This window comes from Colobus angolensis, unplaced genomic scaffold (assembly GCF_000951035.1).
Source record: "Colobus angolensis palliatus isolate OR3802 unplaced genomic scaffold, Cang.pa_1.0 Scaffold157, whole genome shotgun sequence".
Taxonomy (NCBI): domain Eukaryota; kingdom Metazoa; phylum Chordata; class Mammalia; order Primates; family Cercopithecidae; genus Colobus; species Colobus angolensis.
The window spans coordinates 933,675-940,237 of NW_012114677.1; the positions used below are offsets into that span (position 1 = coordinate 933,675).

The 6,563-nt window shown below is 43.9% G+C and overlaps 1 protein-coding gene across 2 annotated transcripts in view; it reads left to right on the forward strand.

Moving 5' to 3' along the window:
- LOC105508009 (HAUS augmin-like complex subunit 3) overlaps window positions 1-6,563 on the forward strand; it is a 170,828-nt gene that overhangs the window by 138,345 nt on the left and 25,920 nt on the right. The window lies entirely within an intron of this gene.

Consider the following 6,563-nt stretch of genomic DNA (forward strand, 5'->3'; position numbering starts at 1 on the left):
AGTCTGTTGTTGAAGCTTTCAAATGTATCTTATATCCCCTTCAATGAATTTTTTAGTTCCAGAATGTCTGCTTAGTTGGTTTTGGGGGTTTTGTTTTTAGAGATATCTATCTCTTTGGTAAGTTTCTCATTTGTGAATTAATTTTAATTCATCCTGAATTAATTTTCTGAGTTCTTTGTATTGATTTCCAGATTTCTCTTGCATCTCATTGAGCCTCTTTAAAAATCAGTATTTTGAATTATTTATCTGGGATTTTGAGGATTTCTTTTTTGGTTAAGATCTATTGCTGGAGAATTATTGTGTTCCTTTGAGGGTATCATATTACCTTGCTTTTTCATATTTCCTGTGTCCTTACATTGATTTCTGCACATCTGGTGTAACAGTTGCTGCTGCTTATTTTTTAATTTACTTTCATTTGGGTGTGGGGGTTCCTGAAGATGTGACTCTCTGTTGGTTGGATAGGACCCTTTGGCTTTGTTTCTGATTGCATGCAGTAGTGAAGACTCGATGATTTCTTTGGCTGTGAATAGCATTAGTGGTATCTGTGGTTTCTTTGGGATGTTAGGGTGTAGGTATTGGTGGAGGCTGTGGTAAAGTTTTGCAGGGACTAAAATGCCAGATGGGCCTCTCTTCAGGTTTCAGCCACTCTCTCTTAGTGGGCTAAGCATGACTGTCCTTGTGCCCTGGGACAGCATATGCTGGCACCTGTATTGGCGGTTCCAGGCAGACCAGTTCTTGGGCCTCTGGTTGGCTTTCTCAGATGCCATTTGTACTAGTGATGTCCTGGTTGGGTGAGTGGGCTCTTGGGCTCCTCGGCAGCCAGGATGGTTTGAGTGATGGTAGTAGCAGTGGTTGTGAGATACTCTTTTGGGTCCCAAGTGCTGTGCATTTGTGTTGGCAGTGGTTGCCATGGGCTGTGCAGGCTGGCCCCGAGGCCAGCAGGCAGCACTTGCAGGTAGGAGCCAGCTGAGATGGTAGTGGTATGGTGTTTATGCCTGACTTCTGCCCCCCTGGAAAAGTGCTTCAGTGTCCCAGGTGCTAAATTGGGTTGTGGAACCCCCAGGACCCTGGATCCTGCACTCTGTTGGGGATGAAGGCAGGCATAGCCAGACCAGGTGAACTTGTGCTGGACCCCGAATGGTAAGTGCCCCTCAGTGGAAAGTTCGTGCACCTGCCTTGGTGAAGGGCTAGGGATGGCATGGCAACCCCCAGGCCCCTGGTGAAATGTTTGAGTGAAGGGCAACAGCCACTATGCTGAAGTCCTGCTATGGGAGTGAAGGCCTGTTCCAGTGATGACAGCCTTGGCTGGAGGGTGGGGAACTTGTGTCCCTCTCACACCCCAGTCCAATCCAGGCATCCTCCCCGATCCCAGCTGTCACAGCTGACTCACTTTTCAGTCAGACCTGGCAACTCACACCTAACCCACAACTCAGCCCTGGGCCATAAGAGCCCCTACCCAGCTCAAGACCAAGCCTCCACAGCTACTCTCGTCCTGCTCAATTCCTAGGGAAAGTGCCTACTTTCAACTCTGGTGACTGCAGCCCATGCCATGCTTGCTTTCCAGTTCTAGTTGTGGGAGCTCACACTTTGCTCACATCCTTGTTCCACAAGCAGCAGCCCAAGTTTTCCTGATGCCTAGGCCTAATGCCATTGTTTCATGGCACCACACAGTCTGTTAGGAGCTAGGACCAACTATGACATCTTACTTTAGCTACTTAGGTCTTAGGAAGGATGTGGGACCCAGGGCATGTTCCCTCCCTGGAGCAGGGCTGGGGAGGCTTAAGGTGCTCTCCTATGGCCTGGATTGTATGATCTCCCAGTGGGAAAGTGGACCACAGAAAGATATCACCCCCTCCAGTACTGGGGAGTCACTCTGGTTCCCAGCCTGTCCCGGCCATGCAGGCTGCCTGTTTTCCTTCTTCCTAGATTGTGGAGTTTTCTTTTGCTTTTCTTTTGAACTGCTGTGTTCTGTCTTGGATAATGTATTCAAAGTGTGATTGTCTACATAGCATTTTGGTTCTTCTAAGTGGATGAGGCATGCTTGAAATGCATCTAATCAGCTGTCTTGAAAAAAAAAGATATTTCTTAGTATGATTTGTATTGTTTGTGTTTCTTTTCAACACACTCCTATTTATGAGACTTATGTATTCTCCTTTGTTTTCTTTAGCCTTATTTAAGTTTTGATTTTTTTTTTTCATGTTTAGGCATTTACTCAGTCTGGACCCCATTTTTGTGATTTGTGTGGCAACAAAGATCTAATTTGATGTTTTCCACCATGGCGAGCCAGTTGTCCCAGGTCAATGCATGAGGCCACATCCAGTGTTTCACCTCTGCAACACACCAAGGCCCATGAGCCCCAGCACCACCACTGGGCTCCCTGTTCTACTCTGTATATGTATTTCATCATCATCCTTTCCTGATTGTTTTTACTTTAATGAGCTTCTAATTTATTTTTGTGTATGATAGGAAGTAGGCATTTAACTTCATAGTTTCCCAAATAATGAGTCAGTTCCAACCCAGTGTAGATTTAAAATGCCAAATCATTGACTATGTTTTAAAATATACTACAGCCTGTTTGGGGCTTTTTCTTTGCTTCCCCCGATTTATCTATTTTTACTCCTGCATCAGTATTGAGTTTTGTGTACCTTTCCCTGTTCTTCCTCATTACTCGCCCTTTTTAGCTTTGGCCTGACTGTTCCCATTTGTTTTGTGTTTCAGATGAAATTTAGAATTGCTATCTTAAGTTTTCACCCCCCAATCCTCCAGATACCTTAATTGAAAGTGTCCAAAGTAAAACTGGATATGGCAAAGTTGATATCTTTTCACTGTTGTATTCTCCTGTCCAGGAGCACAGCACCTCTTCCACTGTGTCCTTTAATGCCCCTTCCTTGTTGAAAGTCTGGTGCATTTCTTCTTAAACTTATTGTCAGGTATGTCGAGGTTTTTATTGCTATTGTGAGTGTGGTCATTTTATTATAGTTTCTGTTTATTACTAGTAGGAAAGCTATTGACTCTCCTGTATTTACTGTGGAATTTTTTATGGGTAATTTTTTCTTTATAATTTTCATTGGTTAGAAAAAATTTAAATACCAGCTATCAAAATAACAAAAACCAAATTTTTGTAAGCCCACTAGACTTACTTGTGGGCTTTCCCCCACATATTTATCTGCAATTTTATGACTTAAAATCGAGTCATACTATATAAATGATTTGCAACCTAGCATAATTTTTGGATCTCTCTCTCTCTCTTTTCTTTTTTTTGAGACAGGGTCTCACTCATCACCCAGGCTGGAGTGCAGTGACACAATCTCAGTTCACTGTAGCCTCAGCCTTCCGGGATCCAGTGATCCTCCTGCTTCAGCCCGGCACATGGCTGGGACTACAGGTGTAGATCACCACACCTGGATAATTTTTTTGTATTTTTAGTAGAGACAAGAGTTCATCATGTTGCCCAGGTTGGTCTTGAACTGGATCACTTTTTTAATAAACTTTTTATTTTAGAATAGTTTTAAATTGACATAAAAATGGCAAGGATGGTATGAAGAGTTCTCATACATCCCACCCCTGCTTCCCTGGTAAGAATGTTTTCCATTAATACGGTACATTTGTCACAATGAATGAACCCAATACTGGTGTGTTATCATAAATTGAAGTCCACACATGACTTAAATTTCCTCAGTCTTTCCCTGCTGTCCCCTTTCTGCTCCAGGACCCCCTCCATAACACCACACTGCATTTAGTCACAGTCTCCATAGGCTCCTTTTGATGGTGACACTTTCTTGGACTTATCCTGTTTTCAATGACCCTGATGTTTTGAGGAGGACTGGTCAGGTATTTTGTAGAATGTCCCTCAGTTGGTGTTAGTCTGGTGTTTTTCTCATGACTAGAATGGGATTTGGGGTTTGAGGGAGGAAGAGCACAGAGGTGCAGGGCCGTTCCCATCACACTGAATGAGGGACATGCACTGTCAACAGGACTTACCTTCCTGATGCTGACCTGGGTCACCTGGCTGATGGCATGTTTGTCAGGTTTCTGTACTATAAAGATACTGTCTTCTACTCTGATTCCACATGGAACTCTTTGAGAGCAAGTCACTAAGCACAGCCTCTAATTAAGGAGTTGGGGGTTATGCTTTGTCTTCTTAAGGACAGGATATCTATATACGTTATTTGGATTTCTTCTGTATAGGAGATCTGTGTTCTCCCCCATTTATTTATTTAATCCTTTGAATCCAAATTCGTATGGATTCATGAATATTTATTTTTTACTTTGGGCTATAATCCAGTTTTTTTTGTTGTTGTTGTTTTCTTGCTTAAATTGTTCCAGCTTTGGCCATTGGGACCTCTTTCAGTTGGCTCCTGTGTCCCTTTGACTTAACCTCTTTAGTGTGTGTGTGTGTGTGTGTGTGTGTGTGTGCACGTGCACACACATTTATCACTTCCTTACTTACCGGCACTAGAAGATATTCCAGGCTCATCTTGTATGTTTCCTGCCGCAGTCCTAGAATCGGCCATTTCTCCAAGGGAGCCCCATTTTTCATTGGAGAGTTGTGTTAAAGGCCAAGCTCTGGTGCTGGGTGCTCTTTGCTACTGAGCAGGTTGCTTCTAGGCCCTCTCAGCTGACAGAACAAGAAGTTATGCATGCATGCCAACCTTGTATATACACACATCTTTAAATATTTCTCTGTGTAACCATGTGCATCGACATGGAGCTTATCATGAGTTCATACTGGTGTCTCCGGTGCTAACCCATTATCCATGGATCATTCTAGCTCCTTCCCTTGCTTATGTACCTGGCATCAATCTAAACTTACCAAGACCTCTATGATACATTTTCATTTGGTTAAATTTAAATATATTTTATAAAATAGTCTACAAAAATGTCATGTAGTTGTTTATTCATTTAAACAGGGTCTTACTCTGTCACCCAGGCTGGAGTGCAATGGCACACTCATGGTTCACTGCAGCCTCAACCTCCCAGGCTCCAGCAGTCCTCCCACCTCAGCTTCCCAAGTAGCTGGGACCACAGGGGCATACCATCATGCCCAGCTAAATTTTTAATTTTCATTTTTGTAGAGACGGGGTCTTGCTATGTTGCCCAGGCTGGTTTCGAACTCCTGGCCTCAAATGATCCTTCCACCTCAGCCCCCTAAAGTGCTGAGATTACAGTCGTGAACCACTGCACTCAGCCCGTTTTGGCTTTTTGCTTCTTATCTAAATATAGCTATTAACAATGCCAAGTTTAAGGGTAGCTAAATGAGGTGGCAAAATAGCTTAACACAGCAGAAAAAGGGGGAAAACTGGAAATGCATTGGTACTTAGAAATTAGGTGGCAAAAAATCAGTGAAGTCTGGGATGTCAGCAAGAATGGTGGGGTACACAGCCCCATGGGCCCGTCCCCCAAAGAAACATTGAAAAACCTAACAGAACTGTCGTAACCAACTTCATCAAAACTTTGAAAAATAGGCGAAGGTTTACAGCAACCAAGCAAATGCTGAATCAAGAAAAAGGCAAGCAGAGTATGGTGACTCATGCTTGTAATCCCAGCACTTTGAGAGGCTGAAGCAGAAGGATCCCTTGAGACCAGGAGTTCAAGACCAGTCTGGGGAACAAGCAAGACCCTACCTCTAAAAAAAGAAAAATAAGAAAAAACTTAAAAATAGTAGGAGAGCTAGGTGCAGTGGCTCATGCCTGTAATCCCAGCACTTTGGGAGGCCAAGGCGGGCTGATCACAAGGTCAGGAGTTTGAGACCAACCTGGCCAACATGATAAAACCCCATCTCTACTAAAAATACAAAAATTAGCTGGGCATGGTGGAAGGTGCCTGTAATCCCAGCTACTCAGGATGCTGAGGCAGGAGAATCACTTGAACCCAAGAGACGGAGGTTGCAGTGAGTCGAGATCAAGCTACTGCCCTCCAGCCTGGGTGACAGAGTGAGACTCCATCTCAAAAAAAATTAAAAATGGTAGGAGAGCCTTGTGATGACTCTATTTACCCTCCTCCCACCCCCCAGTCTTGAAGGCAGCAGCATATTCCTAGCGTTGGACCTGGTCCCTGCTTCTGGAGGCAGAGCACACCTTACTCGAAAAGAAGTGGGTATTCTCACCAGTCTGGTGGCTGCCTGAAGGGCTGACACAGGCACTTGTCATTGTTTCACCTAACTCAGAACCCACTTGCTGCAGAAGAGTGGCAGACATTGCTTGGAAACATCGTAAGGCAAATAACTTGCAGCTTCCTGGAGCTAAAAATTATAGTTGAGGCAAACAATGAAGCACTGAAAGCTCTGAAAGAAAAACTGAGGAGAGAGATGCTTTTGGAAATTAGAGCATTCAAAAGTACCTGTGGATACTAGGAAATGTAGAAAGCCCCATACATGCGCAGGGAGCTTGCATGCTCAGAAAAGAGCTAAGAAGACCTGAGTTTCACCTGGGGCTGGTCTCTATGCTCAGTGCAAGTAGGAAGTGAAGGCTAAGGTAGAGCTGTGAACAACCTGGCTAAGCAATGAAGGAGGCCCCAGCACAAAGTCATTCACAAAACAGATTGGGAGAAGTTTCTGTTACTTT